Raw genomic sequence first — 12,657 nt, 5'->3', positions numbered from 1 at the left:
CTGAATACCTACATTCATTGCTAAACATCTGATCACCATGTTATGCTAATTAATTGAAGCACTTCCTTTAACCTTTTATAAAAAAATTAGAAATGAAATAGTTGAGTTTCCTGTTTAAGACATTGTGATGATCTTATAGGATGGAGACAATGGTCAAAACTGAGGAATTAGGATTTGACTTTTCTCCTCTCCCTATTCTTAGTTGATGCATTTCATTGTTAAGTTCTTCAATAAACCAGTATTAGCAGTGCTAAGCCATGTAAACAGAGTGAATTAATCATAACCATTGCTTCTACCAACTATCTTTAACAAAACTAGTTCCTGAGCTTTGGATTTGCCATCCAGAGGCTATTGTCCTGTAGGGAAACCCCATTTTCCTAAAATTAATCCTTTGATGTCAATTTAACAATTGCACAAAGCAAAGTTAAAACCTCTCTTTTAAGTCTTCCTAAGCCACCTCTCCCACCAGAGGTGCTGATAGAGAAAGTCACAGATGTGTGGGGTTCATTTATAGTACACTGGATTTGTTAAAGCATACAAGGGTGACATTCATTTGAACTTGTGTTAGCTTTTTAGTGTATTTATAAGAAGTTAATAAATAATGCATCTATAATGCAAATCTACAGCACCCCACAGGTGCATTGACTAACCAACCTCCAAATGACTGCTTTTGTTTTCACAGGTGCATTTTCAATCTTTATTATGAATTCCTTACCTGTAAATGTTTGCTTGATTACATTTGTTTCCTCTTAGCAAGTCCATCAAAAAATTTCTGGAATTCCAAGTAGCAATTTAATCATGGAAGATTGCTAACATGGAAGCTTGTCTTGCAGCTGTTGTTTCACTTTGAATGGTTAAAGAGCCCACCTACACAATTCACATTAGTTTAAGCCACTAGAAAGAATAGCAGCAAGTTGCATCTCATGGTCTTTTAATTGACGTCAAGAAGGGTAATCTCATTTCCGTATTGATTTAACAGCTACTTCTGCCATTTTGTTTGGTGTGCAAACAATACAGTTTCAGCTTATGTTGTTTCATCACTTCCTCCCTGGACAGTTAACACATGCCTAAAGATAAGGGTAAATTTTACCCAAATGGACAATTAGAGCACTTTGTTTCCTTGGGTATCCCGCCAGGTAAAGTTTACCCAACTAGAGTAAACTTTGCCACTAGCAGTTCGCAAAACAGAGCACTTTTGTGGGCTGCAATTACATTCTTTTATTGTAGCTCCCTAGAATCAAATTTCGTCATTTAGAAGTGAAATAAGGTACAAAACCGATCAGGTTATGAATAGGATGGTGTGCTTTTGAATTTGTTGAGATTTGAAAAGTGAAACGGCTTTGTTGACAAAGTCATGTTTGTTTTAGCGTTGTATCAAAAATTTATGACACAGAGGTGTTTTATTGAAAGGTTTTAGGTAACACGTTATCTTTACACATCTTGGTGCCACATCAGTCTCACACCAAAGAAAACATCTGTTTAAATTATTTCTTTCTTCCTGAGAAACAATTTGACATTTGGTAGAGGAGTAGTTCTGTTTGAGGTCCTTATCACATTCAGCAAGGATTTCTACACTGCAGTACATGATAAATTACATGTTACTTGAATTTCTGAGATCCAAATGGGAAGATATCGTTTTGTGAAAATTTTTTGTTAGTTCTGTTGTAATTGCAAAATCTTTCGATGTATTCAAACTGTCCATTTGAAAATTGCTTTCTGCAAATCCAGTTTTGCCAACCATTGTTTCTTGCAAATTTGGGAGTGTACTTATCGGACTAATTTGAAGTAATCTACACTTACGTACCATCACTTCTCAAAAGGGCCTGTTTAATTGAACTAAAAGGAGGCTTTTCTTTTGTTTTATTAGCAATTTTTATGGAACAAGTTTACACACCAGTAAATCAGGCATGCAATCTAATTGAAGTGTCTTATCCAGTGGCATTAGCAGCATAACTTACAAGTTTGCGATTGTTCATCAAGCAACCATGACAATATCCTCCATTACTTTCCTTTTTCAAAATTTGTTTTCTTTACAATTTAAGAAAATGGTTAACATTTTGAATTGTAAAGTAAGATGTGCAGCATTTCACTTGCCATAAACATGGCACTTGTAATCTTTAATAACCTTCAGTTGGTGCCACGTAAGTTACACACCAAAGAAGTTATTCCTTCTTTCCTGAGAAACAGTTAGGTATTTGGTACTAGAGCGGTAGTTTTGTTTCAGGTCCTTATCACATTCAGCTTGGATTTCTTCACTGCGATACATGGTAAATTACATGTTATTTGCATTGCCTCGCAAATGGTGTGATGTTATCAAAGGAATAAGTTTTTTTCCTTTTTTCAAATCCTAAAGGATACTCAGAGTAAACTTTTCCCTAGGTAAAGTCAGCTTTTAATTGCTGCAAAATCTATATAGTAGAGATACGCTTAAAATCATGGATGGTTTGGTGGCACTACTGACAAAGACTCGTTTTGTCACAAGCTCTTTGCTTATGTGGTGCCTAGAAAAGTGAACAAAAAGACTTGAGGACATTGAACTAAAACATAAATATAGTTTCAAACCAACCCTCCTTTAACTATTAAACATCACAAGCATACTCACATTAAAAGTCTTTTACATTATCCTCTGGATCTTCAGGGAAGAAGGGCCACAGCTTTTCTTTGATCAAAACCACCCTTCTATCCCTTCCGTGCCAGAGCAATGATTCTTTTTTGGTTAAATACCAGAGGAAGAAGTTTACTACCTGATAAAGAACAGATTCAATATTTAAGGGGGATAGCTAGACATTATGTTCAAAAGAATTGTAGTTAGTGTAATTAACCAGTCAAAGGATGGTGGATGTAACGATATGGATGTAATTGTTAATTCATTTCCAGTCTATGTTATGTCACTAAGGCCATGGTAACCAGCAGACCATGCTTTCTGTTTGTCCTTTTCCACCTGTGTATGTGCATTGAATAAACAACACAGTCGTAAACTGTTTCTGCCTTCTTGTTCTACATCCGAACAACTTTACAGGGTGTACCCATAAAATCAATCATCTGTCTGCATGCTTTGGCTACAATTTGTTTATGATAACATAATTTTAACTTTACCTCACAAAACATAGTATATTTTCAATATATTATGATCCGAGTCGATGCATTAATGGCATCAAGAATGCTCAGCCGTTTGGGACCGAGTCTTACCCTGAAAACAAACATGGACAACTTAGCCTTGCCAGATTTACCTCTTGCTACAATTTGTAAGAAGCAGGAGAATTAGATTAACTTAAGAAAAACTTTATGTTCTAAACTGCTCAAGAATACTTACCAGCAAGTCTCATACTTTCTGTCAAATATACAAGAAATCAAGTTTGGTCTATTGCCGTCTTTCAGGAACTTTCCCTCTTCGAACAAAGACCTTCAAAATGAGACCTGGAAACAAAGGGATATAAGACACAGTTAGCCATAGCGTTTTCATTCAGTTGCTTTTCAATCTGAAATTTGAGGCTAAATTTCGAATTTGAGTCACACTTCTTCTTAGTTGAGAACTACTGTGAATTTAACACACAGTTAAATTTTTTTAGATTGCCAACTGTTTACCCAACGGTTGTAACCTCTCATTAACCAAAGTAGGAAAATTACACCTTTGTGTTCAGTTTAACAATATAGGGTTAGATGCTTTCAGTACAGTGGAGTTCATTTCTATCTTCATTTCCTTGCAGGACAACACTGACAACTACCATTATGATTAGTGTTTGATTCTGAGATATCAAGACACCCTATGTTCCCTTGCACCCAGGTCACATTTTGTATGAGGGTCTTGAAGGGGTGATGACTTTAACAGTTAATGGTTAAAATTTTGGCCATTATCCTGCTAACAGCTAACCCAAAATGACACTAAATGAAATTCTAGAAAACAACAAATTTAAACAGTTAACTTTTGGTACAACTGAAGGTTAAAATTTGTTAATTTTCATGCCCAATGGTAAAATTTTTTGGACATTTAACAGCTAAGGGTTAAACCCATTGAAACCCTCAAGTAGGTCTTCTCTTGAAATATATTATTTTCCTTCCAAAATTACTTTGTATAGCACTTTAAGGTCACAAGAATGGCATGGTTATGGGAGTTGAATGTAAAAAGATGATTATCATGTAGCATGTATGCCCCTGACAAACATAATGAAACAATTATCAAATGGTGGAGCCATTAAAAACAGAAATGCCATTAGTTCCCTACCAATTTCTGTTTAAATAAGTAGATAGTCTCAAGTGTATGGAATAATAAACAATACACAATTCATGGGAAAATTTTGTAACTTACCATGTATTGCAGAGTAGAAATCCTTCCTGAATTTTATACGGACCTGAAACACAACTACCTCTCTACAAAATACCTAATTGTTTCTCAGGAGAGAAGGAATAATTTAAACACACATGCTTTCTTTGGTGTATAACTTACATGGCACCAAGATTATTAAAAATTACACATGCCACATTTAAGGCAAGCAAAATGCCAAACATCTGACATTACAAATCAAATGTTAACTGTTTTCTTAAATTGTAAAGAAAATTAATTCTGGAAAAGGAAGTAATGGAAGTCATTGTCATGGCAGCTCAATGAATGACCACGAACTTGTAAGTTACACTGCTAATGCTACTGGTACATGAGCATAGATTACTTCAAACAAGTCTGATAGGTATGCTCTGAATTTGCAAGGAACACTGCTTGGAAAATCTGGAAATCAAGATTTTCAGAAAGCAATTCTCAACTAGACCACTTGAATACATCATTTACTCTGGCTAAACTTTACTCCCAGTAAAATTCTTTGGATAAATTTTATTCCTGGTAAACTTTACTCTGAATTTACTTTACTCAAGGCAAACTTAACCCAGGGTGAATAACAACATACTTTACTTGGAGGGAGGACATGGCTCAGTGTAGCATTGGAGTTCTTCCAAAAGCTAGAAAATGAGGATTCAATGAAAGAAACAACCATTTTTGTACAATATCTTGCCATTTGGAACTCAGAAATACAACATGTAATTTATCAAGTACTGCAGAGTAGAAATCCTTGCTGAATGCGATAAGGACCTCAAACACAACTACCGCAGTACTTCTCTACCAAATACCAAACTGTTTCTCAGGAAAGAAGGAAGAACTTAAACACAGATGTTTTCTTTGGTGCGTGGCTGACGTGGCAATAGGATGTTTACAGATTACACGTACCATGTTTTTGGCAAGCAAAACACTGCACATCTTACATTACAATTTGAAATGTCCACTGTTATCATTTTGTAAAGAAAAATAAATTTTGGAAAGTAATGGAGCATGTTGTCACGGTGGCTTGATGAACAATTACTGATGAACTTGAAAGTTATGCTGCCAACAAGATCACTAACGTATGTTAGGATTGCTTCAGGATTAGATTACATGCCTGATTTGCTGTGTGCAAACTTGTCACCTAAAACCTTTCAATAAAACACCTTCATGTCAACAATGTTTGTTACAATGCTAAAACAAACATGACTGTGCTAACAAAGCCATATCACTTTTCGAATCTCAACAAATCCAAAAGTGCACCATCCTATTTGTAAGCTGATTGGTTTTGCACCTTATTTCACCTCTAAATTGCAAATTTTGATTCAAGGAAGCTGCAATTGAAAGAATGTAATTATTCTGTGCTGTTGCAGCCCACATAAGTTCTCTGTTTTGCGAGCTGATAGTGGTAAAGTTTACTCCAGTTGGGTACACTCTACCCAACAGGAAACCTAGGAAACCAAAGCACTCTGATTGGTCCATTCAGGTAGAATTTACCCTAATCTTGTAAATGTTTTTAGTGCATATTGTTTTTAAGAAGGGCATAGTGTTTCCAACACGTGTTAGTAGAACTTGTTGTTGACAATGATAGAGCATGTAATCTGAAATAAAATGCGAGGATGCTCCTATGACAAGCTGTGTTTTCTTTTTAGGTTTCCCTGGTCAAATTTGGACCACATCTTCAACAAGATACCCTCTTCCCTCATCCAGTGTTGCCTGTATCTAGCTAAAGGTTCATGGAAACACTATACAACATTGTTTTGGGGAGTTGGGGGTGAATACGTTATCTAATAAGGGCAAAATAAAATTGAAGGAAAAGGGGGTTAAAAGGTCAATGTGTCAACAATTTTACCACCAATAACTAGTAGGTTTGCTGAAAACAAAGCATTATAGGTTGAAACCCAATTCAGATCCCACCACTAGATTTTGCTTGATGTTTGTTTTATTTACATTTAACTTGAGAAACCACAGGCTGTAGTGGCATGAAACTGCCAGTAGGGACTATAACTTGTGGTTGTGACTTGTGAAGGCCTTTGGCCAGCCATCATCACAAAAGCCATGTGTTAGAAATAAAAATTTACAAACATAATCATTAAAAAGACCAAACCTCTTCAATAATACAATCTTTGCGTTCCTCTTGATTTAGCAAGTGATTGTAAATTGATGTTCAAAGTCTGGTTACTGTCCACTGTCGATGTGGATCTATAATTTTGATGAAATGTTCATCCTGAGCTTCTCAGTGTCATCCCTGATCTGCACAATAAAAAAAGTGAAATAAATCAATTACTTTACTACCTAGTTGAAAATAAAAATGCTTGGTTTTTTTTACAAGTACTGTTAACTAGAAGGAAAATGTAAGAAAAATTGTCCTGACTGTAATATTAAAATATCTGCATTGTGAAGTTGAGTATATTTTTTTCTATTTGCATATTTTGAATAGCATTTTGTGCTCATTAGTGAGTGTTTTGGAATGTCTCCCAAGTCTTAAGTTATAATCATCTCTTTCTATTTGGATCTTTAACCACATCTTTACTAGCTTTTTGCTTTGAATGGATGGTGTTTACCATACAGGCCACATTCCAGTAATCACCAGGATTTTTAGTATCATGCAGCTGTATCAATTATTCAAGTTAGAGCAGAATAGCATGATGGTAGCTAGGAATTGTTGGTATGTTGTACTTGAAGTCTTGCCCAAGGGCAAAGGGAACTGTATTTACCTGCCAATAAGCCACACCTGTGTAAAGGCTGCAACCCAAACTTTTAGTGAATTTTGATCAGAAATATTGTAGCTGTCATAGTGAAACCCATTAACAAAAAAATTGTAATACTTTTATATAGCTGGCTTAGAATAAAATAACAAGAAGCCACAGTTTGCCATACAGAGTAATATGTAACAGAGTATAAATGCAGGACATCTAAGATGAGCTAAAGAAGTTACCACTGCCTAGTGATACAACAGTGTTTCTGCTAGGTCAGTCTTGTGTCCTCTGAAGTCAGAATATATTCCCAAAAAAGTGAAGTTCACAGTTTGCTTCCATTTATCTCTTGATTTTTGGCTGGTTTAATGTTTCAAATCCATTCTCTATTTCATGAAAAAAGGTTATACAATTAGTCATCCAGGTTACTAGCCCTAGCAACCACGGTCATGGTTTTTCTCCCAATGTAGTCAATGATGATGTCAACTGGTTGTGCTTCATCTTATAAAGAACCAGATGGTCTGCTGTCATTCATTGGTTTAACAAAAGCTATGATTGGCACATTTCTATCCCCACTGCTTTGGCAAAACATTCTGCTGCAGTTGGCTCTTATATAGCTCTCCTCTTGTTATGTTTCTTGATAATGGGAATCCATGCTTCTGGAAATTCCATGTTATGGTCCCTTTTGATACTTTTTTGGTTAATTGCCTCTTTGACCCTGCGTGCGTAGCAGTGGGTATACTTTCAAGCAAAACAAACCAGCTCATGAAAGAAGGCGGTTGTTGAATCAAATGGCTCTTCCAAAGCAGGACCTTGCACCTAGAAGAAAGTTTGTTGAACTTCCAATTTCTCCCTGCAAATAATTTATGCTTTCATTGCTGGCTCCTTCATCATCCTTATTGCTGCTTTCTTCATACTTCCGCAGCTGGCAAAAACTTAGATCTCTCCATTCGTCTTGATCATACACAGAGATGCCCAGTTTTGGTTACTTAAGAGGATTTGTGAGCCAAAACTAGTCAACATGCATGGCCAACCTTTCAGTTGAGCTATGATGACAAACTTTGCACCTTCCAGAAAAATTTGGCTGATTCCCTTGAAAAAAATTGTTAATATATGCGCCCCGAATATGGCCACCATGTTTCATGCTCCTTAAAGAATTTTAATTTTACTCATATTTAAGTTACTTTTTCTATTACTTTGGTAACACAAGGATTGTATTTTGAACACAGTTCCTGTTTCATTTTAAGCAACTGGATTGGATTGACCTTTCCATTTTCAAAAACTAGCTTCATTTGGGCTTCATCAATGACCAATTTCTTCCTGGCAGAAACATGGTTACATTTGCTACTTATTGCTGTCCTTTGACCTTGCTATTTGTCAGGACATTGAAAGAAATCCTGGCCCACTCACTCATCTTTCTACTGGTTGCACCTACTTGCCTCCTTGTGCTATTTTGCCCACTAACAATCAGTCAAGTCATTTCCGCCAGGGATTGGCAACATCCGTTACTTTCACAAATGGTACCAAGTGTTAACCATTGGTCTTTCTCTCCAATAAATCACATGTCAACAAAAATTCTCAGCTAACACAGCTTGAATGGGTTTGGTCCCAGTTAGTGCAAGGCTTTGTCTTAAAAAATCCTGCCCAACTACTTGATGTACATCAGTGTAGACAGTTCTCTATTAGTAACTTCTTACAAGCCTTTCATTAATTTTTTTATAAGCTTTGCTTTGAGAAATTAATGAACAAAAAAGAGAGTGAACCAGTTTATTCTCCCAAAATGTTTGCAGCACCATGTTTTTGGTTCATTTGATTTGTTTCCAGTATTCTCTTGATAGTCACATTGTCACTAACCAGTTATGGGGCATGCCATTATGCCATTATAAGTCAATCTCAAATTGTGCGAGCTCTTTTCGTGCGAGTGGATGTAATTGTTCTGAATCACACCATAAACAGTGCAAGGGTGCTATCAATGTCAGCCTTAACTGTTTGTCACAATAAAATTGTGATTGATTGTCAAAACCTTTTCAAACTTTTTTCGTGCTTTTCTTCAACAAGGGTTTTTGTTCCTTAAATCTCCCTTCCTATCCTTCCCACTTCTTCCCCAAGCAGATTCTTTCTTAAAAAACCCCATCTACCTTTTTTATTTTCCTGCCTACATGAAAAATTACTGACAGCCCTGCAGGGGGTAATACTCCAAACACCAACTGGACTCGATGCCAGCAAAAATGCCAGCTATGATGAATTAACAACTGTGCAAAAATAACTAGTAAAAATATTAAATTAAAATATATCTATTAGATTGCCATTATCCAAAATTTAAATGCATGCTACCTACATGTCACTGAGGTGGCTCTGTATAACTTTGGGCCCGGTTGCATGTTAAACTGTCTTTCCTATCACATCGACAATCTGCTAGGTCTGCCATTCAGGTCTGTCAGCTGTTTTGTTCCATCGTTGAATTGCTTGGTAACAGAACTTTTAAAGATCCGATGCACTTGTTCTATACTAAATTAAACTATGGTGTTGATTTCCAAACACACTCAGTCTTGGAAGGAAGCTAAAGAATAGCTGAATACTGTGGAATCCGGGTCGGCACAGACAACCCGCCATTTTTGATCGAGTCGGTCAGTCACGCTAAAGACATGCGCACTGGGTTCTTGTTTGGGAGTCAAATTGCTACCTTTCCATACACCTGAAGTCCGGTTTTGAAATCACTTGAATGCCGATTACCGACCGAATTGAACGACACAGATTACTGTTACCATCATTCAATCAAAAAGTAGTAGAGCGTGTTGTTGTAATAACCGACGATCACACGAGTTGTTTTGGCCTCGTGGTATTGAGACTGATGCGTTTCCTGCGAGTTTTGGTAAATCTAAGGGCCTTACCTCTTGTCGGAGACAATTTCCTGAAGGTTATGTTTCCTCTCGCGCGCTTAATAGGCAAATTGACAGCACGTAAACATAACAGCTTGCGAGGGAAGAATGCCTTTTTCATTGTACTCCTTGAAAAATAACACATTCAAAAGGTCATGTCATTTTGAATTCCTTTTTAACCAGTTTTGCTCTGTGCTTCTCTTAACTTGCTCCCTACTTTGCTCTTTACTACTGGTCATAGCGTTGATCTCAGTCCATAAATTGTGTTGTAGGAATCTGCAGTAGTTTCCTCGAGTTCAGAGAAATTGCTTCATTCAACGTCAATTTTACGGTCGAAGAAAGAAAAGATTTTTGGGCACCATTAAAGGGAACGAACATTTTAATTATCACAACTTTTTAAATTTTTTTAACACTCATTTGAATTTAGTTACAGTGAATTTCCTTGCTAAAGTGAACAGGGAAGGGAAACCAGACAGTAAAAAGATTGACGATTACACTCCCATTCACCGACGAAAGCAGACCTTTCCGTGGGCTTTGATTAAAAAAATATTTGCTGAGCGTTCATGCTGCGACTGAATGTTGAAATGCTAAACGCCAAAAAATCGGAAAGTTAATTTTTGCGTCTTACCCCGTGAGGGAGTGATTTTCAGAATTTGAGAGCTGTTCCAGAACCGTTTTAGTCGATCCTTCTTTGGGGAAAATATCACACCACGGTAAACTCATCTGGCTAGAATTTGCAGCAACTTTGATTATTTTCATTTTTTTGTTCCTTTCTTGGAAGTTTTCCTCAATGGCAATGTGTGCGTACAAATTAGTACTTTTCCTTTCTTTGCTCCCTGGCCTTCCTTTAGGAATTTCAGGGAAATTATGTGAAATAAGGAATTACATTGTTCTCTCTCCCTATTATGTGCAATGGGAACCTGTTAAAAAAAGTACAAAACCTTAGATGAGATCCGCACACAAACGAATTCAAGGACACAAATTTCACTTTATTCTTGAACAGTTCTCTGACGATACATTCACTCTTTGTCAGGTTTAAAAAGAAAATGTCGTTACTCAAGAGTCAGTTCCACGGTTAAAAAAAATGTTACAGATACAATCGAATACAAAAGCCGAAGGTACAAAATCTAGAAGCAAAACATACACACCTTTTCCGCGTTTTTCATATACAAGAAACGGTACAACTTGAACTTGGACGCCAATTGAACTAAACTAAACGTGCAAGGCACAAAATCTGCATAATGAAGGATCTTTAGGTGTATAAGAGTCCCTTGTGGCCCAACTCTTGGTAGTTCGTGCAAACAGCGAAAACAAAGAAAAAAAAACTACCAAGAGATGCTACTACACATACCGCAGTAACAACCAAGCTGAGATAGGATCATGTTTATCGACTACTTTGCTCAAACTGTTGTTATTCAAATCGAAGCCACGAAATGTGCGTGCAATGCGTGCATAGACCTCCTTCACGAATCATACCACTCTCTCTCTTTTTTTTTTTGGTCACATCAAAATTAAAAAAGCCGTTTAGACTTTGTAAGTTCTAAGTGCAAAATTTTTCCATATTGGATTTTTCACGAGTTCAAAGTTTATTATTTAAGTCTTTTCACCCGATAACGAGCCGATGTTTATACCTATTGTTTCATCAGCACTTTTTTCTTTTCGTCATTTTTTATCGCCGCCCTCTTGCTACCTCGCATAATTTATCGATATATATATATCTGCAATATGACTGTCTTCTTCTTTTTCGCGCTGAGCACGGTTTGATAGCTTAACGCCGTTTTCGCTCATCTTTTTCCCATTTTGGCCTTTGCATTTTGCAGAATTAATATGGGTCTCTTTTGTGGCCGTAACAACGTAAGTGTTTATAGTCCTCTTTCCCGTCGTGTTGTTAGTTGTTTCTTTATCTCATATTTTGTGTAACTTTTGTAATTGTTTGTTATTTTAGTTTCAATCTACGTCACTTCACCGTTGAGGAGTTAAAGTAATTTTTTTTTTGTTTCTACACGACAAGGAGTTGTTCATTCCCTGGCCATAAGCTTCATCTTCGCATAGTGCAGTTTCAGAATTGATCTTGTTCTCAGTTGTTAACTGCTGTAAATTGACAGGATGAGGTTACGTTGGATCTAGTTTTTTAATTTCATAATTTTTAGTAAAATCGTGCCGTTTATTCGGATTTTAACTTGTTTTTTCTTTTTGTAGCTCCGTACTTACTAAGACTCTTAGAGCGTAGCAGAAACGTGCTGATAGGGACTGTAAAAGAGACGACTGAACTGGTGTGGTAGATGCAGTGAAACGATGTGGCAAAGCGCGCGCACATACACTGTTTTGAGTTTGTAAACTTTACTAAGGGGCGTATAGGATTATCACATGAGCCGATTGGAGTTTGCAGTTGAACGGTCGTATTATGTGGATTTTTGTGTCTGTGATGCCATTTTAATGGCGGTTTTGTGACCTACTAGTGAGCCACAGAAACAGGCCTTTACTGGGTTCATTTCTGACGTGTCGTGTGAATTGCTAAGAGATCGATGTCGAAAGTGTTATGTGAGGAAGCAGATTAAGAAATTAAGGTCAGTCACTTTGAGCTCGTTAATTTTGAATAAAGAAGCAAATTGATCACAGAGCTGCTCGATTAAGAGAGAGTTAGGGTTATTAGTCAGTTACACTCAATTTCCCGCCATAACAGTCAGTTGATCAATGACGTAGCACCAGATTGCATCATTACCTTCTATGACATCATTATCACTTCTCGCTTTGGTTTCCGTCAGCAAGAAAGCAGATT

General features: G+C 36.7%; 1 long non-coding RNA gene across 2 annotated transcripts; it reads right to left on the bottom strand.

The window, feature by feature from the left end:
• Positions 1-1,831: 1,831 nt before the first annotated feature.
• Positions 1,832-9,635, bottom strand: LOC149034243 (uncharacterized). Of its 2 annotated transcripts, XR_016183142.1 has the most exons (6): positions 9,338-9,635; positions 4,307-6,556; positions 3,314-3,417; positions 3,097-3,190; positions 2,603-2,744; positions 1,832-2,255 (listed from the first exon to the last, which is right to left on the bottom strand). It is a non-coding gene; the product is annotated as an uncharacterized LOC149034243 (long non-coding RNA). The 2 variants fall into 2 exon arrangements; XR_016183141.1 differs by having other exon boundaries at positions 3,314-6,556.
• Positions 9,636-12,657: the final 3,022 nt, after the last annotated feature.

This window comes from Pocillopora damicornis, chromosome 14 (assembly GCF_964200805.1).
Source record: "Pocillopora damicornis chromosome 14, jaPocDami1.2, whole genome shotgun sequence".
In the NCBI taxonomy this organism is placed as follows: domain Eukaryota; kingdom Metazoa; phylum Cnidaria; class Anthozoa; order Scleractinia; family Pocilloporidae; genus Pocillopora; species Pocillopora damicornis.
Note: the sequence above shows the minus strand (reverse complement) of the source record. Positions and strands in the feature narration are given on the sequence as shown.